Source organism: Poecile atricapillus, chromosome 1 (genome assembly GCF_030490865.1).
Source record: "Poecile atricapillus isolate bPoeAtr1 chromosome 1, bPoeAtr1.hap1, whole genome shotgun sequence".
NCBI lineage: Eukaryota > Metazoa > Chordata > Aves > Passeriformes > Paridae > Poecile > Poecile atricapillus.
Genome location: NC_081249.1, coordinates 114,832,877 through 114,856,808, shown reverse-complemented (window position 1 = coordinate 114,856,808; position 23,932 = coordinate 114,832,877). Strand labels below are relative to the sequence as shown.

The 23,932-nt window shown below is 49.7% G+C and overlaps 1 protein-coding gene across 3 annotated transcripts in view; it reads left to right on the top strand.

The window, feature by feature from the left end:
- Window positions 1-23,932, top strand: part of GDPD5 (glycerophosphodiester phosphodiesterase domain containing 5) — a 107,548-nt gene that overhangs the window by 5,204 nt on the left and 78,412 nt on the right. Inside the window, exon 1 of one of the 3 annotated variants that reach the window (XM_058856283.1) lies at window positions 2,720-2,847. The exons of 1 other annotated variant lie outside the window; for it this stretch is intronic. The gene's annotated coding sequence lies outside the window, so the exon portion shown is untranslated. Of the gene's footprint in view, window positions 1-2,719; window positions 2,848-9,878; window positions 10,007-23,932 lie in introns of those variants that run through there. One more of the 3 variants, XM_058856303.1, reaches the window with a different exon arrangement.

Sequence of the window (23,932 nt, the reverse complement as noted above, 5' to 3'; positions counted from 1 at the left end):
GTGCTTCCCCACTGTGCTGCCAAGGGGCAGGATGGGGCTGGGGGCTTCCCAGGTTATGGCTTAAACCCAGTACCTGGGATGGATAGGGTGGGCTTAGGTTTGTTTACAGGGATTTACCACCGTGCTGAGGTCTCTCTGTGATACCTGGGGGAGTGTGTTATCTGGATTGGCTTTTATTTCTTTTTTTGCCAAGAGGTAATTAATGCTTTCCTTGGGATTAAAATATTTCCTGCATGTTTCCTGAATGTCCTGCATTCCGTACACCTACAGCTGTTGGTGTAGGGAAGAGTCATCCAACCCCTTGACCTTTCTCAGAGGGGAAAAACCGTGCTTTTGGAGAAGGTGGGAAGTGTGTGTTCAAATCCCTACTACTTTGAGCAACCTGGACTAGTGGAAGGTGTCCCTGCCCATGGAAAAAGATGATTTTTAAGACCCCTTCCAACCCAAACCTTGATGATTCTGTAATTCTCATTTCTTGCATGAAGCAGCCCCATTAAGGAATTCCTCAAGGCTGTCAGGTAGGGAGTGTTTTGTAGGCAGTTTCCTGATCAGCAGTGATTGTTGAAGGTATTGTGGGAATTTTGGTAGCAATCTGCCTGCTAATCATTCAGGAATGTTGTCATTGAGACTTGAAACTGTCAGTCAATCCTGTTGCAGTTTGAAACCCAGCAAAGAGGCAGCTCCTGTGTCCTGGTCTGGGTGTCCAGGCATGATTTTCTCCATTTCTCTCAAGCTTTTTGGGCTTTCTCCATCCATGGCTGTGGCTGGTTGGTCTTGGAGATCTGCACAGTACTAGTGCCTGAACAGTCCGTGAGATCTCTACATTTGGGGTATTTGGGAGCCCTGGAATTCATCAAGCCAAGAAGTGAGGTAAGACCTTCTCAAACACCTATTTTTAGATTTAGATTTCACATGCAAATTACATTCATCATCGAGGATTGCTCTGCACTTGGGCCACTGGGTTTGTAATCCCTGCTTTCCAGCTCTTAGATATCAAAATGCCCCCCAAAAATACAGATATTGCTGTCTCCCTTTTCCCTGTGCCCTGGAGCTGGGGACTGGGAGCTCCCACACCACTTGCTGTGTTGCATTTGATGCTTTGTGAACAGAGAAAGGTGGCAGGCTCTTGTTTTCGGGGTGATTTCCCCTCCCTGCATGGGCTTTGGCATCACTTGGAGGTGGCTGACAGCTTGTAAGATCATCTCCTGCTTCCCTGCTCCTGCCTGGAACCGGGAGGCAGGATCTGCTTTCAGAATGAAGCAGCTCAACTCGTCTTTAGCTGTGAGTTAATCACCCAAACGCAGAGTGCTTGCAGCCCTCATTAAAATCCTGATTTAAAGTGCAAGGTTGACAGCTCGGCTGGAGATACTTTCCCTTATCACGACTGTTTCCTAATCTGTCTCCTGTGTGTAGGAACGTGTTTGTTTTGGGGTTTTTTTGGTTTGGCTCTCCAGGCTCTTGCTCTGGGAGAGCAGTGTGTTAAAGGAACGTGGTGTAAGGCAGCTGTAGGTGTCCAGATGTTCAGGTGGTGGGAAGAGGCGTGCTCTGGTGTGTCTGATGTTGGCAGGGACAAACCTTTGTGCCTCACAAGGTCACTCGGCTGCGTGGCTGCACGTTCCTGAAACACAGACCCTGCCAGGGCTCCTGGGACAGTTCTGCTTTGCCAGGAGAAATAAAGCTGCTTGTGGGATTAGAGGGATGGAGCTGCTGTCCCTGAAAGCACGGGCAGGAGCAGTGTGGGAGGGGATTGGCCTTCCCTGGGTTTGTACCTGGGAAGATTTCAGCTCCAATCTGAGGTACAAGCGGTTAACATGGAGCTCAAGCCTTGTCCTGTGCTTTGCTGGGCCTCAGGAGCTGGGTAGAATCGTTCTAGAGTGGTTCTGTGAAGGGAATCTCTGCCTTAATGGTGCTGGTACCCTGTTCTCCTGTCACCTGGAGCAGGGGGATGGTCCCTTTGGGTGGTCCCTGCTGGTGAGAGGTGTCAGGAGAAAGGTTGGCTTGCTCATGGCAAGATGGGATTTGACCTGAAAGCCAAGGCTTCTGCTGCGGCTGGTCTTCTTGAAGGATAAACACCCACTGTCACAGTGGGAATGTGACTGGCTGGGCAGGAGGGGAGCCTGGGGAAGCTTTAACCCCGTGTCCAGACTGTTTAGAGCTGCCCTGTAATGAGCAGATACGGATCCACTTCTAACAGCACAACAAGCTTAAATTTTCGAGTCCTCTATGTTTCTGAAAGGGTCAGCTCGCTCTGTTAAACCCCTTCTGTCATGAGAGTCCCTAAATCCAAATTTCTGGGGTAATTGGTTGTATAGAGCTGTATTGGACCGGTGAGGAAAATCACTTTGCTCTCTTGGCTTCTCCTCTCCCAGCTCAGGGGAAATAATGGCTTTTTCCCCATTTCCCTGAACTCTGCAGCTCATCTGCAGGGTTCCCTGGAGGGACAGATCTGAAGGACTGGCTGGAAGTCTGCTCTGCCCCTGTCCTGGAGCAGTTTGGGGGCTGGATGTGGAGCTGTGGGGGGAACGCAGGGTGAGCCCTCGAGGTCATGAGCTGGGGCAGATGAGGCCAAAGGAGTCAAACCCCAAAGTGTCTGCTCCAGTTTCTGCACCTTCCCAGGCATTGTGTGCCTCCCCTTATCTGGGCTGATATTTGCAGTGCTGATAAGAGAGGGTCTGTAACAAGTGTGCTGTGCCACAGATAAAACCTGCAGTGCGTAAGAGCTGTTCCAGCTCGGGCTTATCTGCACTATGAAACCTGAATATCAGCAGGGCTTCGGGGATGAGGCTGCCCTGGGTCCCTTAGCACAGAACACTCAACCAGGAATTGTGCTGCGAGTGCTGCTGCTCTGTAAGTCCCTCTCCAATGTGCTTTTATTTTGTTTTTTAATTTAAATTTTGGGATCAGAGTTTGTGAACTGGCTGCGTGTGCCTGGTTGTTGTGTGCTCTGTGTGTGGGTAATGAGGTGGTGGCTGCTCTCAGCATGGGTTGAACCAGGCTGGAGGTGTTCAGTCTCCAAAAAGAGGTGTAGATGTGGCACTTGGGGACATGGTTTAGTGCGGGACCTGGCAGAGTCAGGTTACTGATCAGACTCGAAGGTCTTTGAGCTGTTTTCCAAACTTAAGGATGCTGTGAGTTCAATTTAGGGATTCTTGCATCTCTCCAGGCTGCTCTTTGCTCAGAGGCAGAAATCCTGGAGTTTTTGTGCAGCCATGGAACACCAGTGCAGGGAGCAGAGATTTCCTGCCTCATCTTGGTGCTCCTTCAGGGCTCTGACCTCTGTAAGGGTGGGAAAACGTTGGATTGAAGCTGGCAAAGACTGAAGTGATGGAGAATTGCTTGGGCTTGGGCACTTCCAGGGATCCAGGGGCAGCCACAACTTCTCTGGGCACCCTGTACCAGGGCCTCCCCACCCTTGCAGGGAACAACTCCTTCCCAATATCCCATCCATCCCTGCCCTCTGGCAGTGGGAAGCCTGTGTTCTGTCCCTCTCAAAGCCACGCTTTAGGCTGCCTGAGCTGGGCTTAATCTGAGGAAAATCAGCCCTGGCTGTGCTGCAGGTTGGAGGAGATGGGTTGGGAGAAAAGTGGGAGCAAATGCTGGTTGCTGTTCCCTGCTGCTGTGCCCAAGGTCAGCCTGACCGTGGAGCTCCCAAGTTGTTCCCAGTTTTTCCAGCTAGCAGCTGTGTGAGCAGCTAATGGGGTTTATCAGCCTCCGGTGCTTCTGCCTGGGCTTTGTCAGAGCAACCTAATCCCAGAGAGCCAGAGCTAAAATAAGTGGGAATAGGAGTTCCTGGGGCCGTGCAATTCCAGTGCCCTGTGTAGCAAAGCCATCTGATTTCTCCCAGAGTTGATATGCTGATTGTTATATCTGAATTGAGTGTAAGGCTGGGGAGAAAGAACATCCTTGGTGCTTCTTACAGCTCCAACCCTGCAGGCTTGAGGCACTGTCAGTTCTCTGGTTTAAAAATCACAGTCAGGAAACACAAACCAGCCTTTGGAGGGAAGGGCTTGCAGTGACTCCAAACCTCCCTCTAACATGGAGAGCTGCAAACTGGATCCCTGACCCAATTCCTCCTTTTTTGAAGGGGTTTTCTGCTTCAAGCTGGAAGTGAAATACAATTGTGGGGCAGCCTGGAGTCTGTCTTCTTCTGCTTGCTTTTGTCTGGCCACCCTAAAACTTACTGTTGTGTTTCAGCACTGCCTGAAGCTTATGAGCTATTTTGTCCCCAGACTGGCCACATTTGGTGACTGATCCCATATGTTTGATTCCGAAAGGCTGTTACTTTTTTTTTTTTTAAATATTGTTTTGGTTTTTTTTCTGTGAAGGAAAGGTATGAAATAAATACTGCCTAAAAGGCTTGTGGCAGTCAGCTCTACTGAGGCAGCTCTTGGACAGGGCTGTGAGGAAAACCCTGTTCTGTCTCATGCCCCATCAGGTTTAATGCTTGCTAAATGGCAGAGCTGTCGAGAACAAGCTCTGGGCTGAGGCACTGGAGCTGGCATTAAAAAAATAAATATTGCTGCAAGTGGCTGAGCTTGGATGTAAATTATGCTGTGAGTGGATACACAGGGACTGCTGAGGTGTCGGGATTCCCCCCAGGGCCCACTGCCAGGTGGGAGCCTTGGGAATTTGGGAAGGCAGCCTGTGGGGAAAGTCCTGTATCCCAGCAGTAATAAATCCTCTCCCTACCATGCAACATGAGGGCTGTATTTAAATATTTTTCTTGCTCAGCTGCAGAGTCTGATCTTCTCATTTTGCCCATCATTTACAATGTGACAAAAAAGAAAAAAAAAAAGAAAAGGGTTTGCCCCTTGTCTGGCTTTATAGAACTGTAAAACAATGAAAAATCTAATGAAGACCTGTCTGCCATGGTCATCCTGGAGCTCTGAGGGTTTGGGTCTTGCCTGTGCCATCTCCCTCCTGTTTCTCCATGGGAACAGGAAAGGACTGAGCTTTTTATCCTGCCTTTTAAATGGAAAAACACTTGAGCACCACAAAGAAGTAATTTGTTGGTTATTTGTCCTACAATAATGTGACATAACTTAGGGTGATGCTGTGATGATGACTCTGAAAGGAAAGATGTCAGATACTAAAAAGATTTGGGATCATCCCCCTTTATCTTGCAGACACCAGTGGTTTTGGCTAAGAAAATAGGTGTATTTTCCAGTGACTGCAAAATAAAGGATGTGGCACTGCCTTAGTGGGGCAAGACGAGGGCACGAACACTTGGGCACTGTAGAAGGGCAGACATGGAGATTGATTTTTCTTTCTTCCTTGGGGGTTGTTGAGTCTTGTGAGGTGGGAGAGAGGGTTTGGAAAATGCTGGGTGGGAGCCTTTGCCTGGCTGCACCATTTTACTGCATAATTTTTGCTCTGTTTTAATTGTAACCTCAGCTTAATGCCAGTCTTTGCCACAAGCAGTAGCACAGGCCCACTGAGGAAATGGAATGGGACAATAGAATGGGAATCTGTGGTAGATTTTCTCCTTCCCTTTTCCTTTCTAGCAGGTTTTTCTCTGGTGCAAAAGCCAAAGGATGAACCCTTGTTTTGTGAGTATTTTATTATTTATTTCCCTGCCATGATAGAAGTTAAGCAGGTACCAGAAATACCTTCAGCTTTGGACACAACCTGCCCAAAACAGCTCTGGGAGCTCTGCAGGGGGAGGTGTTTGGCAAAGAGCTCTGCCCAGTTTAACCTGAACCAACAATCCCAGCTCACAGAGCATCTTTGGGACCACTGGGATGTGAAGGTGGTGATGGGGAAAGTTCTCCTGCTGCTGCGGGGGAGTGCTTCACCACCTCGTGGGATGCTCACCTGGGCTGTTTTGCAGCTAAAACCCATCCCCTGAGCATTGTTTTTATTCATCCTGGTGGCTGAGTGCACCTTGGTGTTCTGGGGTTGGCTTGGAATGTAACAGAGCTCTCCAAACCCCCTCAGTTCCCTGCTTGTAGTGACTGGGGGCTGTGGAGGAGGCAGGTATCCCATGGATAAATGGGACAGGGGAAAAATCCCGGTCTTATGGGGCTGGGTAGAGGTGTCTGAGCTATTTCTGGGCACTTTTCCCTGAGAGCCATTGGCACGTGGAGGTGTCTGGCAGCTGAAGCCGCCTCTGCTGCTCCCCCAGCCCTGGTTCCCAGAGACTGGGGGTGGCTCTGAGTGATTTGGGAGGGAGGGCAGCAGGGAATGTGTTGGCTCCTTGCTTTCCATGTGGAAGTGGCACTTTCCCCTGAGGGGGTGGCAGTGAGGGGGGATGCGGAGCACGGGAGATCTGCTTGTTCACAGGAATCCCCTCCCTCTGGGGGTGGAACAGCACGGGGGCTGCTGCCGACGGCGTCACTCGGCTTTCTGAAATATTGTTGGCAAAAATGTGCCTTTTCAGACTGAACGTGGGTCTCCTTAGGACAGCCTACGAGCTGTTATGGGGGGGAAAAAAACCCCACAGAATGAAGTGAAAACTGGTTTGTCAGGAGAGAGTTTGAGGCTGCTCTGTGTGTCCCTCACCCTGGCCAAGGCTGGTGCAGTCCCTGAGGGAATACCCAGTGTCCCCACAGAGCATTCAGCCCATCCAGACTTAAAGGTGAGAATAAAGTCAATTTTCTCAAGATGTCATCTCCCAAAGGGCTTTCCTCTGGTGTGAGCTTATTTGCTGCCAGGCTGGGGACAGCAGTGACAGAATTGTGTGTCACTCAGGTTTATTGTTGTTCTGGCAGTACAGGACCTTGCTCTGCTGGTCCAGCAAGATCCTGACCTCAACCCTGCCCTCTGGCAGTGGGAAGCCATTCCCTGTGTCCTGTCCCTCCATGCCTTGTCCTCAGTCCCTCTCCAGCTCTCCTGGAGCCCCTTCAGGCCCTGCAAGGGGCTCTGAGCTCTCCCTGGAGCCTTCTCCTCTCCAGGTGAGCACCCCCAGCTCTCCCAGCCTGGCTGCAGAGCAGAGGTGAGGGTTCTGTCCAGCCCACAGGCAGTGTATGGATGGGTGGCTGCCCCAGTGGGGCTGCTGACAGCATTTCTAGAGATGTCAGTGGTTATTTGGGCTCTGAAAGAGCTGAGGGCGCAGCAGAGCTTCCCACCCAGCGTCTGAGGAAGGTGCTGTGACAGTGGCACGTCACAGCCGAGCTGTCACCCAGCGCAGTGACTCTGCAGGGAGCCCTTGACCTGCTGCTGCTGTTTTTGGCCATGGGTGAGCTTGGCTGTCCTTGTTTATCCAGCACAAATGGATTTGTCACCCAAGCGCTTGATCCTGCTCGTCATTCGTGTTGCTGGAGCAAATCCCGCTCCTGATTCCCTGCCTGCCCACCTGCTCTGCTGCTGCTGGGCTTGCTCTGCTCCTCCAGCTCACCAGCACTTCATGAAACCTCTCTGCTTCCAGAAATACAGGTAGTCCTTGAGGCTTTCTCATCCCGTTTCTTGCAGGGTGCAAAGATGCTGGTGCTGTGGCATTTGCTCTTCTCTCCTGCTGTTGCACCTCTTGACAGGTTTTGCTTTTTTTTTTTTACAGTTTAATGTAGAACAAGCTCTGAATTAAATTGTGTGGGTGGGATGCTTCTCTGACTCTGCTGCAACTTGTGGAACTTCCACGTGGCAAAAAATGGCTTTGGAAAGAGCTGTCTCCCGAGTTTTTCCTGTCATGGTTGTGCTTTTCTCCTTACTCCTGACTCCCTGCTTACCAGTGCTGTGCATAGCACTGAAAAAGCACAAAGACCCTGCCTTGCACCCAGCCCAGGATAAACCCTGAGCAGAGCAGGCACTAATTCTGGCATCACACAGCTCCCTGCTCCTGCTGTGGGAGAGCTGAGCTGGGAGCCATGGCAGCAATGTCGCAGGTACTCAGCACAGCAACCTCGGAGGAATCTTTATCGTGGTGGAAACAGATGGAGTTTGACTTGGTGTCAGTTCTGAGCCCAGAATAACTCAATTTTACGGCAGGGGAAGTGGAAAGGTACAATGCTGCCACAGCCTGGATGCTGACATGCAGGAACTGAGCTCTGTGGGGAGCCATGCAGGGATTATTTCCACTTTGGGGAAGCCTGGCCATGAGAAGAAACCTTACTTGGATGTGTTTTTTCTTGGCTTTTCCTTGGGAAGGTGCTAAGCAGAGTGTGCTGAAGCATCTTCTGGTGACAGATCCCCGCAGCTGGAGGCTCCTCTGGGAGAAGGGATGTCCCAGCTCATGTGTGATTTGGGATCTGAGGGGTAAGAACCTGAAGAGGTTCCCTCTTCCCCTGTCACCTGCTCACCCTCCATACACAACACTTGGCTTTAAAACTTGCCTCCCTCAAACCTGTCCCAAAGCCTCTATTTTATTTATCAACTGGTTTAATTGCTTTTGGGATGGGATCAGGTTCAGCACTGGTTGTCCCTGAGCTGGGTGTGTCTAATTCACAGCCCTTTTCTTGGGGGTCCAAGCTCTCCCTGGCGTGGGAGCAAATCTTGAACTGCAGAATTGTTTGGGTTGGAAGGGACCTTAAGGATGAGCTCACCTCATCATCCAGGCTGCTCCAAGCCCCAGTTCCAACCTGGCCTTGGACACTCCCAGGGATCCAGGGGCAGCCACAGCTTCTCTGGGCACCCTGTGCCAGGGCCTGTCCACCCTCCCAGGGAACAATTCCTTCCCAATATCCCATCCATCCCTGCCCTCTGGCAGTAGGAAGCCATTCTCTGTGTCCTGTCCCTCCAGGCCTTGTCCCCAGCCCCTCTCCAGCTCTCCTGGAGCCCTTTCAGGCCCTGCAAGGGGCTCTGAGCTCTGAAGAGCCTGTGAGAGCTGTGGACTGGGGCTTCTTGTGCAATAATTAAAGGTTAACCACAGCAGTCCTTGCTAATGTTTGCCTTTTGCTTTAGAGGAAGGAAATGGGATCCTGATCTTTAGCTCAAAATGCCATCTGTACTTCCGCTAACAAAAGTAAGTTTGTGATGTGCTTAACGAAGCCTAGGAAGATGTCTCAGATAACGGACAGAAGATATCTGCCCTTTAAAGACTTCTGCTTCCCAAAGGGCTTCCTATTACGGATAAGGCAGTGAGGCCTTGTTGTTTTGGGGTGTTTTTGTTTGTTTTATTGGTGTTTTTAACTGTGAGTTTTCAGAGGAGAAAGCCCCCTTGGAAAGCAGATGGCAGAGGTGAATCACGTGCTGCTTCCCTTAGCGTTTGGGTGGAAAATGTTCCCTGGAAACCGGGCTCTGGCTCTCTGGAGATGCCAATGGAAAGCTGCAGGGAAAGAAGTGGGGGGGGATTTCAGGAAAGGGGTTTTGCTTTTCAGAGTCTGGCTGTCAGCCTCCCTGAGCTGAGACTTGGGCAACAGAGGTGGGAATTGAGCTGATATCTGTGCTTCAGGCGCGTCCCTCTCCTTGATGGGCTGGGACAGCCCAGATAAATCCACTCAGTTGGTGCCTGTTTGGAGGAAAGCCCTGTTCCAGAGCAGCTCTAGGAACTTGTCAGGAGATGTCATTAAGGAAGGAGTGGGAACTGCCCTGGTATTGCTGCTGTGGCATTGACACACTTGGGTATTTGTAGGGAAAGGTTTGAAGATAATGGGGCTTCTTGATGATAAACAAATGTGTCCACTTCACTTTGGGAAGAGGTGCAAAGATCTGATGTTTCCAGCACTAAAAAAAAGCAGGTGAAGAAGAACTTGGAGGCTCATGCAGTATTTGAGATCCATTAAAATCCTCTACATTGAGGCACTGGGAATCAGGGAAGCACAGACTGGTTTAGGTGGGAGGGACCTTGAAGATCATCCAGCGCCCCACCCCCTTCCTCTAGTGCCACACCTTCCTCTGGTCCAGGTTAGTCCAAGCCCTGTCCAGCCTGGCCTTGGACACTGCCAGGGATGGGACATGGGTGACCCAAGGTAGGGAAGCTGCTCTGCTGGATGGGATGGGGCAGAGCACAGAGCTGAGATGCAGCAGTGAAGGGCTGGGGAGCTTTGGGATTAGCCCTAAATCCTGTGCACAGAAGGAAGCCTTGAGGCTCCAGATGTCTCGGATGTCTGGCATTTGAAGGACTTCTCCTCTGGTAAGGTTTTTTTTTTTTTTTTTGCTGAGCCTGGCAGTGAAAATCCCCAGAATGTCACAGTTATTGCATGAGACTTATACACTAATAGGATTTAATTTCTGCAGAGCTTCTGATGAGAGGAAGAAGTACCTCAAAGGAGCACAGGTATTTTGGGAAAGGCTTTAGTGAAATAAAATTCAGCTGCAATCATGTTACAGCAGGGAAGCCTGGAGATAAGTGAGATGGAGTTTTATCACTTCCACATAGGGTGTGCACAGCCCTGTCTCTCCCACCTGTCCCTCAGGTGTTCCCTGCTGGAAAGAGAGGGATTGTCTCAGTGAAAGGGCTGTGTTGGGTCTGCTTGCTTTCCCATGGAAGCTCCTGCAAGGCTTGCAGAGGTCCTGCTATGCCAGGGTTTAAGTTCCTGACCCAGTGGGGAGCTGCTACGTTTTGCTCTCGTTTCCTTGCACTGTCAGGGCTCCTGGGGAGCTGGAGTGAGGAGCCAGGCTCAGCCTTTGCAGATTGGAGGGGAAGGGGAGTGTGGAAGGTTTCCTTCCTGGGGAAAAGGGCTGGTGATGCAGCTTGTGGGGGGGGAAAAATTCAAACAAAGCAGCTTCTCTTCCCTTCTGGCTCAGAGTGGGGTGTGATGTCAAGGTGGAGCTGAAGACATTCCCAAAGACTATGGGAATGTTTTTTCTTTCTTTTTTTTGAGGGATGGGGGAATTGGTTTATATGCTTTTCTGTTAAATCTCTCAAACAATGCTGCTTCCCCTTCCTTGGAGCGATTGTTCCCCATGGCTGACTCTCTTCCTTCCCCTTCCTCCCCATCGTGGGAAGCGCTCTCCTGATGATGATGGATGGGCTTGGATTTACTCTCTGCTTTACCTTCCTTTGTCCTGCTCAGCTCTCTTATTTTTCTTTGTAATTTCTGCCCAGATCCTCATCACAGGGTGGCCAAACACAGATGTTTCAGTGCTGATGGAGGGAATTAAGGGTCAGAGCAGCTTCTACCTCCACCCCTGAACTTGCTAGGGCTGGGTTAATGACTCCATGGTCTTGGAGGGCTTTTCCAGCCTCAGTAATTCCTGACTCTACTGCCTGAGACATGGGACTGCAAAGTCTAACAGACTTTCTAGGTTCATCCCTTGAGTCCATGTAGTCTCCTCTTGGGAGAGCCAGTTTCTTCCTTTGGTGGAAAAAAAAATGGTCTTTTTGGGACCAGCCTAATCTCAGACCTTTTCAAATGCATCCATTTTGGCAGACAAGATTTATTTTTTTAATTGATTTTGTTTTTCAATGCCCAAGAATCCCAAGACAGTGGTTGGGCCCTGGCACAGGTTGTGCAAGACAGCTGTGGCTGCCCCATTCCTGGAAGCTGTCAAGAGATGAGATTGGATTTGTCCTTCAGGAGCATTTCCAAGGCAAATCTGTCATAAGCCGGGCCTAGACAGAGCAGCATGGGAGGAGATGCTGATCTCTCAACTTAGACTTCACTGTGGGCACGTGAGTTAAGCTAGAACTGAACAATTCCATGTGCCACATGCAGGAATAATAAACCATTGGCTATTCCAAGCTTGAGGATGTAAGTGACCACCTGATTCTGCAGTAACTCCACTGTGACCTATTTCTTTTGGAAAGTGTCCCCCAGACTCCAGATAAGAACTTCCAGGTCCTTCCAGCTTTTATCAGAGGAGCTTCCTGCAGGGAGCTGTTGGTGATTTGTGCCGGGGAGGAAGAGGAAAGGCAGGTGGGTGAATATTCCATGACAGACTCCAGGATGGCTCATGGAGGGAACTGGGAAAGGCAGCAGCAGGCTGGGGGTTCTGCCCTCTCTTGTTAGGTGGAAATCACATGGTCTGATGAAACAACAGTGGATGAGAACCTGTTTTAAGGAATTGTATCATGCTTCAGCAGAGCCAGGACAGTCATCCTGTTGATAAGGCCAACATCCACTGTAAACACAGAAATTAGCGATCTCAGCTTGTGAGAGGTGCTCTGATGGAAACCTGGGGCTTCAGGATAAAATAGAAACCTGTGGTGGATATTGAAAAGCCTCATTCCCTTGGGCAGTGGTAAAGGACCTTCTTGCATGGAAGTCTCAATAAAAGTGTCCTTTTCACAGCCCGTGGTTAGGAATTGCAGGTAATCCCCTGAAATTATTATTGTCTGGAGAGCTGTCTGGAAGTGCTGCTGTTTGCTGGTTTGACAGATGATAAAACCCTAACCCAGTGTGATCTGAGTGTCTGTCCTTGCTGCATCCCAGTCACCGAGGCTTCACCTGCATCTGGTCCAAAGCCAGCTGTGTTTTTAGCCAGTGTTTCCATGGGCAGTGTCCAAACTGTTTGGTGCTGTCCCTGGAGGACAAGGGTGGCTGCACAAAGGACTTGCTGCACTGACAGCTCATTGAGGGAAGCACAGGAGTGATGGGGATGCTGTGGGAGCTGGGGTTGTTGGTGGCTGCTGCAGCAGAACTGTTGGGTTGTTCTTTGTGATTCCTTGTAGTTGCTTTTATTTAAGATAATAAATAAAGAAATTGCTTCTGGCAGCAGTTTTAAAGGAGATCTGGAGGAAATGATGAGTCTCTCTTTAGCAGGGGGCCAAACACTGAAGTGTTGACCTGGTGCTGGCCAGGCAGAGGATCTGGGGCTCTTGGGTTCTGGGAAGCAGGGTGAGATTCCTCCTTCCCTCCTCTTGGGAGACCATAACTCCCATAGTGATGTTCCCTGTGGCATTTCCTGCTGGAGGAAGACAGCAGAAAGTTGGGACAAGTCCTGTGGGTACTCATCTAAGCACTGCACCTACACATCAGCATTTGTCTAAGGGATAGCATCACTGGAAATGTCCAGAAATGGCAAATAAATCTGCAGGCTGAGCTCCTGTGTAACCTGCAGCTGCCCTTGGATTGCTGGAGCCTGCTTTGGATCAGCAGCGCTCCACAAATCCAGCAGTGCTGATTTTCTGCAGTGCTGATGGTCTTCCTTCCTTTCCAGTTCCTCAAAAGGAAACCAATCCATTGGTTTGGGTGCCAGAACTCGCTGCTGACTCTGCAGAAGTTGTTTGCGTCCTTTTTATTTTCTTGCCCCAGAGTTTGGGCCCCAGGGAAGGGACTTTTGGAAGGTCTTCAATGGAGAGCTGATCCAGAGGCGTAGGAAAGAGCAGGGGAACAGAGTTAACAGATAAACATCTCCAGCCTCCAGTTGCTTGGAGAGCTCTTGCATGGGCTGTGAGATACTCGTGTCCCAAACATAACAAGTGACAGGATGGGAGGAAGTGCTGCGGGAAGTTTAGGTTGGATGTGAGGAAAAGTTTCTTTCCCCAGAGGAGTGGTCAGGCATTGGGACAGGCTGAATAGGGAAATGATGGAATCACAGCCCCTGGAAGCGCTCAGAAAGGTGTGTGGATTTGTGGGGGACAACAGTGTGGTGCTGGTTAATAGTTGGACTCGGTCTCTTTGAGGCCTTTCCCAACCTTAGTGATTTTGTTTAAACACAACTTTTTTTCTTATTTTTGCAGTAAGTCTTAGTGGAATTCACTCTTAAAAGCAGATACCCATTAAAAATCTAGGAAACTTGGTCTTTCTAAGTGAGGAATCATTTAGGCTTTAAAAGATTGTGATTTGTTATCAAGATTTGTGCCTTGGAGCTGTGTGGTGGCTGTGTTGGACCTGCTGCTCTTGGTGGAACCCTGTGAAGACTCCAGGAGGCTCCTTGTCCCTGGTGGGGAGTTTTTGGCTCCTGTCCTGACCCTGGTGGGGAGTTTTTGGCTCCTGTCCTGTCCCTGGTTTGGAGGTGCCAGCCTTAGCTCGGTGCTCCAGGTGGCTGTGGGGGAACCTTTGTGTCATATCCTTGGGATGGGGACTGGATCCAGGGCTGGGGCAGGTCCATGGGGCTGCAGTGACTGTGGTCCAGCTCCTGTTTGTTCAGGCTGCCCTTGGCCCTCTGGATAACCCCCTTTAATCCCTGGATTTACCCAACATCAGTGTCACCAGAGAGCGTCTGAGCGGAGATTAGCCACGGGTGAATGCGGCCGCCCGCAAAAGCACTGAGGGAAAACTGAAATCTTTCTGTTGCTAAAAACGACCCCCAAGTCCTTACTCTGTGTTTTGATTTTAAATTTTTATTGGTTTTTTTTAGCTTTGTGTTCTGAAGCAATGACTGCAGTTCCTAGAAAGCTGCCCAAGGGCTGTAGTGCCACAGGTACCTCATGCAAAGACTCCTTCATCCTGAATCAGAAGCATCTCTGTTCTCTGCTGTCCCCTGCACGAGCCAGGTGCCCTGGAGGTGACAGCTGGGGGTGGGCTGGCTGTGTACTGCTCTGGATGATCCTTTGTGGGAGATGAGCAGCAGGCTGACCTGACTGAGGGGAGCTTGGTAGGCTGTGGGGTGCATCCTTGTGGAGGGGGAGTCAGGGGGAAAACAGTTTTTAAACTGAACTTTTGAAGGGGAGGGGTGCTTTAGAAACCCACAGGTCTGAAATGTTCACAGAACAGCAGAATACACTGAGTTGGGAGGGACCCATCATCTGAGCTGAGCTCAGACAGGCTTGGCTGTGATGGCTTCTGCTGGCACAAGTTGGACAGTGTGGGATAGTGGGAGGTGTCCCTGCCCGTGGCAGGGGTGGGACTGGATGAGCTTTGAGGTCCCTTCCAACCCCAGCCATTCCATTATTCTAAGTCATTTTGCCCCTGAGATCTTCCCACCCCTCTGGGATGGGTGTCAGGGACACCCCACGTGGAATACTCAACCCTTCACCGCCAGTATTCCATGCTGAAGGAAATCTGCTCAGAGCAAAAGGCAGCCTGGGAATCCTGACTGAAAGAGGACATGAAGCAGAGTATCCCTGCCTCCTGGTTATGAATTTAACATGAAACAGGGCTTTTCACATGTTTTAAAAGGCTGGGAGGAAAGCTGATGAGAGGACGTTTGTTTGCATTTCCTTTGGTGGAAAGGCTCAGAGTGTGTTTGTAAAGCCACACATCGGTTTATTCACTACCAGAATTGGGCATCTCCTGGACTGGTGGGATCTGCTCTCCTCTGAGGAATTTAGATTCAAAACCAAAGAGAAGTTTGGGAAGATTACAGCAAGAAGAGATGTTTAACGAGTGTTTGTCAGGAAAAACTTCTTCGGTGCCCTTGTCTCTGTTATCTCATTGTGCCCCTGGAGGAATGCTGTTCCTGGAGCAGAAGGTCACAGTGACACGTGTCAAGCTGCCAGTATTGGCTGCCTTGCTCACACACTGGCAGCCCTTGTAGGTTGTTGCCGATGGGGTCCTTTTTGTTGGATATCTCACTGACAGCAGCGGGGCTCTTGTGGCACAGGAAATTTGGAAAGTGTTTAAGGATCTTGTAGAGACTTCTGTACCACGTTCTGTGATTCTGTGAACTATAATTGGTGGTTCAGGGATCAAAGAATATTAGAACACCTTAGGCTGGGAGGGACTTTAAAGCCCATCCAGTGACACCCCTGCCATGGCAGGGACACATTCCAGGTTGCTCCAAGCCCTGTCCAGCCTGGCCTTGGACACTTCCAGGGATCCAGGAGCAGCCACAGCTGCTCTGGGCACCCTGTGCCAGGGCCTTACCACCCTCACAGGGAGGAATTCCTTCCCAATATCCCATCCATCCTTGCCCTCTGGCAGTGGGAAGACATTCCCTGTGTCCTGTCGCTCCAGGCCTTGTCCCCAGTCCCTCTCCAGCTCTCCTGGAGCCCCTTCAGGCCCTGCAAGGGGCTCTGAGCTCTCCCTGGAGCCTTCTCCTCTCCAGGTGAGCACCCCCAGCTCTCCCAGCCTGGCTCCAGAGCAGAGGGGCTCCAGCCCTGGAGCAGCTCCAGGGCCTCCTCTGGACTCTCTGCAGCAGCTCCAGCTCCTTGTGCTGCTGGCCCCAGGGCTGGGACAGCTCTGCAGGTGGGGTCTCACCTCAGCCCAGGGTTCTGGGTGCCAGTGCATGAAGCAGGTCCTGTCCAGCTGCTCACCCACCAGTACTCCCAGCTCCTGCCTTGCAGGGCTCTGCCCAGTGTGTCCATCCCCCAGCACCTTGAGCTGTGTCCCTCCAGATATTCCTTGGATGTTTGTGCTGACACAGGGCTTTAATCTTGGCTTGTTCTTGGTGACAGAGGCTCTGTGAGCTCTCAGCACTGAGGAGGTTTGTGGGGGCAGAAATGCAGAGTGCCAAGTCCAGCTGGTGCCATTCCCGATGTCCTGTGCTGCCCCAGCAGGGAGGGGCTGCAGTGGCTCTGCCAGACATGGCACATGTGCAGCCATGAGGGCACTGCTTGAGCTGCAAATGCCTGACCTGGCTGTGGGTCAGGGGAGGGCACTGTTTACATCCTGTAATTAACATCTGTGAGTTAATCACCGGGGCTGGCACACCCGCAGACGCTGGGCTGGCGTCGCGCTGTCTTGTTGCTGCAGTTGGATCCCTGTCCCAGAGGTGACAGCAGGCCAGTAGCAAAGATGTGTCAGCTTGGGCTGTTGGTGCTAATTTATCCTCCTCCCCTGCCCAGTGTGTGTTTGCAGCACATAAATCACCATCTTCATAACTCAGGGCTTTAACTTCTTCCTCTTTCTGGCCTCTTGGAAAACCTGCTTTGTGCAGCTGTGCAGGTTTATGTTTTTTTAGAATACATTGAGAGGTTTGGGTTTGGAAGGGACCTTCAAGATCATCCATTTCCATGGGCAGGGACACCTTCCACTGTCCCAGCTTGCTCCAAGCCCCATCCAACCTGGCCTTGGACAATTCCAGGGATCCAGGGGCAGCCACAGCTGCTCTGGGCACCCTGTGCCAGGGCCCGCCCATCCTCACAGGGAAGGATTTCTTGTGATTATGAACCTCTGGGGCAGATTAAGGAAAGTTTAGCAGAGGAGAGCCTTGAACACAACATTTCTGGTGCTTGGTGGGACATAGAGCTGCTCACAGAAGGCCAACCTGAGACTTTTGGTGGATTTCACACTATTTAATTGACTCTTGGAAACTTGGGTGTTCTAATTACTGTCCAGTGCAAGTGAAAATCTAATATTTGGCTGGTGACTGTTCTGAAATAAGCTGATAGGCTGCTGGAGGGATTAAAGTGGCAAAACAGGGGATGTTTGTGCTGTATTGATTCCCCACTACCACTGTCAAAATTTTGTTTGGTGAATGCTTGGGCTCGCTTGGGCTGCAAAAAAAGGTCTTTGGTCTTCTTTGGTTTAATGAAAATTTCAGAGGGTGGAATTAGTCTGTCTCTGAAGGATGCAGAAAGGCAAACGGGGATGGTGACTTAAAACCTCCTCTTCCATCGTGTCCATAGCACAGCATCTTGCTCCAAGCTGTGTGAAAAGACTTTAATTCTGAGTCTAACAAGGCTGAAGGTGGTGAGGGACAAAATCCAGCTTTCTTAGTAGCTGCAGAAGTGACCTTCTTGTTAAAACCTGAGGCAATTCAGACTCCTAAAACTGCCAGGTCTATAAGAGACACAGTTAATTAACATTGAAGCAAATTTGCTGGGGAGTTAATGTATATCCTTATCTCCCTCAAAATGTTATGGAAGGCTTGATGGGCCTTTGTCTCCCCAGTGGTGAGGGAGATCAGTGTCTTCTCCCAGGTAACAAATAATAGAACAAGAGGAAACAGCCTCAAGTTGTTCCAGGGGACATTTAGATTGGAGATGAGAAAGAAATTCTTCATGGAAAAGGTTGTCCAGTCCTGGCACAGGCTGTGGAGAGTCCCAAAGGCAGCCCGTGTGCATTTGTGCCTGAATTCAAATACAGCAGTGCATCAGTGAAAGTTCTTTGGAAAAGGCTGGGAAAAGATCCCAGCTGAATTGTGGGGAATTTGAAGAAAAGGAAGGATGGTTATGAAGCCTTATTTCCCTGAGAACTGGTTACATTCCCAGGCTGAAAGAAAGACATGGGATGGCATGGAAGAAGGGACAAGCATCCAACCTTTTGAGGCACATTGTGATGAGGCTGTAGCTCTGATTTCCAACTCCATTTTTGAATTTGCTGAATGGCTGTTGGTATTCCCAAAATCTGCAGCTGGAGTTCCACAGCAGCTGGAGAACTTTGCCTTCAGTCAGAGCTTTGCCTTCAGTTATGGAGAGGAGTTTGAGGACACAGCTAGGGTGGAATGACCCAAGCTTCTGGCAGTGCTTTGTCCAGCAGGCACAAGGTTTCCTGCACAAAAATCACTGTGGCTTCCCTGGAGCAATAACTGCTGTGTTTTCATGGAGCAGGATCAGGGTGATCTTGGCTTTGCCTGCCTCCTTGGCTGTTCTGAGCTGTGCTGTTGTGCTCCTCTGTCAGGTGGTGGTGTTACAAGAAAAGAACTTTGAGTGAATGGGGTGTGACTTTCTCTACTTTTTCCTCAGTGGATCTCCCACCATCTCCTTAGAAACGGAGGAGTTCTTTATGGAAAGGAGGACTCTTTATGGAACACTTTTTCTCCCCCTCCCATTCTTTACACACAAGTTGGGTGTCTTAAACTCCTCCAACCCAAAGAAAATCCATGTGGAGTTAAATTTCCTCACTGCCCAAATGTCTGGTGGGACAGATCTCCCTGGGAGCTCTTGCCAGCATCCCCTTGTTTCTAACCCGAAACAACAGGGGCTTAAAGTGCTTGGGGACTCCATCCTGGAGCTGAGAGCTCCCTTCCTCTTGGGTTGTGTAGGAAATCTGCTCATGGATTAGGCAGGAAGGTCACCTGGGATGTGGGAGGAATAAAAAGGTTTGAAAGTCTCTTCCACATCCCAGGTACTTGTCTAAACTCTTGGGCTGTTTACAGTCTGGCTTTGGTGGAAAAGATTAGATGTTTCATTTAATATTCCACCTCTTTTTTTTTTTTTTCTTTTTTTGTAGGGTGAGGGAGATTTTTGTAATCTGCATCCCATGGAGCTGGAAAAAGTTACCTTGCCTGCAGCTGTACAGAAAAGGCAAGGACAAGGGAGTTGTTTGGGAGGTGTTGGAATGTTCCAAACCCTGGGGAGAGCCCAGAGGGAAGTGAGGAATCACCTGGCAGGGTGTGCTTTGGGTGTCCCCATAGGTGGTGATGAGCAGGATTCCACATCCTGGGCAGGTTGCAGGATTTCTTGGATGTTTGGGAGGCTGGAAGAAACCCAAATGCTGTCTGTGTGCTTCCCGTTTATTTAAACATCAAAATTATACCACGCATGCTTCCAGAGCCCAGGGTATGGCATCTGTGAATGGTGGAGGAGAATTTTAAAGCCTTGTAGTGATTCCCCTGCTGTCCTTTAGGATAAAACAAATCTTTCCTTAATCAGTGTTGATAAACAGACTGCAGATTGAAATGACCTTATTCCTTATAATTTTTTTCATTGATTTTTTTTTTTTTTTTAAATTTTATTTTCTTGCAGTACAATCCCTGAACAACCTTTAAATCTGAACCACATTTTTCTGCTCAATGCTCCTATGGTGCTGATAATTCTTCTCTCCTGGACATTCTTTCATCCCTGGGTATTTATGTGTGTGTAAACAGAGAGCAACAATTCTGACTTGCCATCCCGGGGCTCTGTGACCATTTCAAACATAAACTCGTCTTAGATCTCAGTTCTGTCTTTCCACATAATAAATTACCAGCATTTATTGGTCTTTTGACATACAGGTTTCCTAAGGGAAAAGAAGGAGACTGGCTGAACAAAGCCTTCTCTATAATCAGAATTTGCAGCAGGCTTTGGACAGAAATTGCAATTCCTGGCCAGAGCAGCAAGGATTTTATGGCTCTGTCTATAATTGCATTTATGCCAAGAGGAGGTTTGGGGAATGCTGGATCCTGTGCCTTAGACTGCCTCATTAAAAGACAAACGTGTATGATGTATTAGAGGAATTGCATGCTAAGCACTGATGAAAACTCAGTGTTTTTATGGAAATTCATCACTGGAGACAGTTTTAGAGCCATGTAGTAATTTGGGTTGGAAGGGACCTTAAAAAACATCTCATTCCATCCATCCCCTGGCATGGACAGGGACACTTTCCATTAGCCCAGGCTGCTCCAAGATGGAGATGACTGGGAAATGAGTTGGATCTCTGCTTGGGGTGACACTGATGGCTTCTCTTCTTGGCTGTGTTTATTCTTTGTCACCTTGTGCTGGCACAGCTCAGTGCTTTAAAATAAAAACCTTTTGCAGTGGCACATCCTGGGCTCTCTGACCCAAGCTGGGGGCTAACCTGATCAGCTCCTGCCCTGCCTGAGATGGGGTTTCTGACACCTGAAAGGCTTTCTCCTCTAGAAAATTCTGTGCTGGGAGGAAGACTTCTCGTGGCTCCTGAAGATCACTCTGGTTTTGGGAGTGCACAGAAAACTGGACCCTTCTGAGATGGAAAGTCCTGGGTGAATCTTGCCACTGGTTCCAGCTGGGATCAGGGGCTGGGCTGACTGGACTCCATCCTGCTGGGGTGAGGAGTTGCTGAAGGACTTTCCTGCAGAAGGTCAGCGGCTCCTGGGCAGGCAGCTCGTGAAGGTCTGGCAGACATCCTCAGCTGAGATGATAAAACTGGGAATCCTCCACTGCTGGAGGGGCTGCTGAGCCAAACTTCCTCTCCTGACTGGCTGTTCCTCCCCTCTGGGATGTCCCTTGCCCTGGGACAGTGGATGGCCCTCGTGAATGTGATGAACGGGCCAGGAGACCAGCTCCTTTTAAAAAGGCCTTTATTAAACAGGACAGCTCTGGGGTGGGGGCCCGAGGGGTCGCACACACCGCCACTGCTCCCACTTGGACACCGCAGAAGAGGAGGATCCGTGCAGCTTTGTCACTAGGGCAGAGCTGGGCCTTCCTTCCTCACGGGAGTCCCCGGGAAGACTCGTTCTCTTGGCCTCGTAGCCTAGGGTGTCATCCCAGTCGAGTCCCCTCGTGGTTATGTCGGCCTCTGGAGGGAAGTCAGGGGACTTCTCTGGGTCGTCCTTGTTCGATGGTACTGTTTTTATTCCTTTCCTTTTGTGTGGCTCGTTGTCTCGGGGTTTTTTCCAGTCTGGGTGCGTCCCATGAGTCTCTGGTCTCTTTTGTTTACATAGAAGTCCTTATGTCATCCTCCTCCTCAGGGCCCAACTGAACAAGGTACAGCAACTTGGGGCAGGGGTACAATGTTGCCATGTGGGAGTCTAGGAGCAGTGGGGGCAGGGCCTGGCTGAACAAGGAACAAGAAATACGGGGTACAGCAATTTGGGACAGGGGTACAAGGTAAGTAAACCTGGGACAGGGGTACAAGGTAAGTAAGGGGTTTACAAACAGTAACATGGTAACAGTCTTCTAATTATTCTTAACAGTGGAGACCTTGGCATTCCCTGTGTGTCCATCACAGTCAACCCGGTGTGTCCATCCCCTCCGTGGCTTTGTCCCTGTCCCCCTCCCATCCTGGGAACGGGTTTGGAGAGAGGCTGTGGGAAGGCTCCGGCCCTCCCAGCTCCCTGGAGGATGGTGCTGCTGGGCTGGGGAGTTGTGGCCTTGTTGCCAGGCCAGAAGGATGGTGGCCTTCACCTTGCTGCCTCCAGAAGAGGCATCGCTGCAGCAGTTTTGGCAGGGCTCCTGCTCCTGTCCTGCACTTGCAGAGCAGCAGTAGCAGCTGCCTCGTGCCCTCTCCCAGTCAGGAGGGAGAAGTAGGTCAGGATTTGCATTCTTTGCCCGGATTCTCTGCATAACTTGAAGAGTTTTTCCTTTTTTCCTTTTCCGCCCCCCCCCCCCCCCCCCGCTTTTAAATGCCTTGTTCCTGTACGTGCATGTTCCTCGGGCTCCCCTGAATCAGAGGCTGAAGACTCAAATTCAGATGTATAATTGGTCTTTAATATCAGTCTTCCTTCCAAAAACACTTCTGAGAGACTCCTCACATGCTGACAGACCAATCCCAGTGCGTAAAATTCTGAAAGAAATGCTTGGGGCAGCGTCTTCATTTTTGGCTGCTGTGTTGTCTGGATCAGGAGCTGAATTTTCTCCTGTAGTTCTTATTTTGCATGACAAGAGTGAGTAATTGGGGTGAAATCATCTGTGCTGCAGACTGGGATGGTGAGATTTCTTTTCAGTGCTTCTCTGTATGGGTTTTTTTCGGTTTTTTTCTTCTGTTTTGCAATGTCCTGATTGGGTGGGGGTGGAGAGATGGAGCACAGAAGGATTGTGGCAGCCAGAGAAGAATCCAAGTATTGCTGCAGGGCAGGCAAGGAAGATTTTGGCGTGGTTTTGTGCAATGTGAGAAAAGAGAGCTTTGCTGTGATGAGCCAGATGAGGTCTGATGTGATGGGACAGGAGAATTGTGGCTGCCCCTGGATCCTTGGAACTCTCCAAGGCCAGGTTGGATGGGGCTTGGAGCAGCCTGGGATAGTGGAAGGTGTCCCTGCCCATGGCAGGGGTGGCACTGGATAGGCTTTAAGATCTCTCCCAACCCAAACAATTCTGTGATGATTCATGTGTGATTCAGCATCTCAGGCAGATTTTTCAGTAATCTGGCAATAACATCCTGAGATTGGATGAGATTTCCAGAGGGTGATGGCAAGACAGACCTGCTGCACGATTCTGGTCTTCTTCCATCTGTGGAGGTGATTTTTAATTTGGGCTTTTGTGGTTAAATCCTCCAGAGGCTTCATGTTCATTACTGTGAGCCTGAAAGAAAGCAAATTGTGTGGTCTTAAGGCAGGTGGATGGGTGAAAGTGACAGAATTGCTGAGACACAATGATTATTTTAATGCATTTTCACTGTATTTTTAAAGGAATATTTTAAAAGAACTTTTTAAATACTTCACTGAGATTTTGCTTTGTGTTTCCTATAACAAGTACATGTTTTTATCCAAAACCTCTCTTTTCCTGAGGAGATTTTTGTTCCTGCAGTGTCTGCTTCATGCTGGTGGAGCTGCCACCTGGATCTGTCTGAGCCTCGTGCAAAGAGCAGGAATTGTCACGTCTGCTCCCACTGTGCCCCCGTGAGCTGCCAAAAAGTGTCAGCAGCTCTGAGAGGGTTCTGCACAGGGATGATCTTTTGGGAGCTGAGCTTCTCCCCGTCCTGCCTTTGCTCTTTGATCTCTTTCCTTGGGGCTTTGGCGTGTTCAAGCCTTGACAGTTGGAAGGCTGAGCAGAAGTAAACAGAAGGTTGAGTCTTCTCCAAGTTAATCCAAATTTTTGGGCTTAACTTTTAAGTTAAACCCTACTTCTAAGTTGGATGAACTTTACTGGAGGGTAGATTTGGGAGCTGCAGTGAAATCACACTTGATTTCTTTGTTTTCTCTGGTACCTGCTGTTTGCATTAATCCTATGGAGGTCCTGTTGCTCTCCTCAGATTTTAGGCTGTAACATTCGTCCTCCATTGTGTATTCCTGTTCTCAGCGACCAAAAAGGGGGAATTGAGTGTTGTTTTTGGAAATGTGGCCTGTGGCTGGAATCCCTGCATCATGCTGTGGTCGAACCAGAGTGCTGCAAAGGTCTTGTCCTTCACTCCACATTCCCATCTCCATAAACAGCTTTTCTTGGGCTCTGCTGAATCTGACCTGCTCCTCACCTCCAGGCAGGGTTTAAGTAAACCAGTTATCCTCTGGCTTAAACTAAATCTAGACCTAAACCCACCATCCTCTGCCTGGATCTGGAATCTCCTCTCTGTGGGTAACAACAGGCAGGATGCTTGGGCTGCTGTGTAGTGAAGTCTTGGCCACCTCGTGCTTATCTCATGAGCAGAATTTCAAAGCCCAACAAGATGAAAATACACAATGAAGCCTTTTCTGTCTCCAGGGCCTGATTTTAGCAGAAAGTCGATGTGAACTTTGGCTTCCTTGTGCTACCTTGTCTTGTAAGTAAGGGGATGATGAATGGGGCTCAGCTCCTACCAGGCAGTAACTGGAGCTGGAAATCCTTTAGACTAATAAACTGCACTGCAACTTAAAGCAAAAATGCAGGCTTGTCAGAATACAAAGGTGAGGATGATCCTGAACACAGTTTATGGATCCTGAAAATGACTGCTGGCTGCCAAACTAAAAATAAAGATCT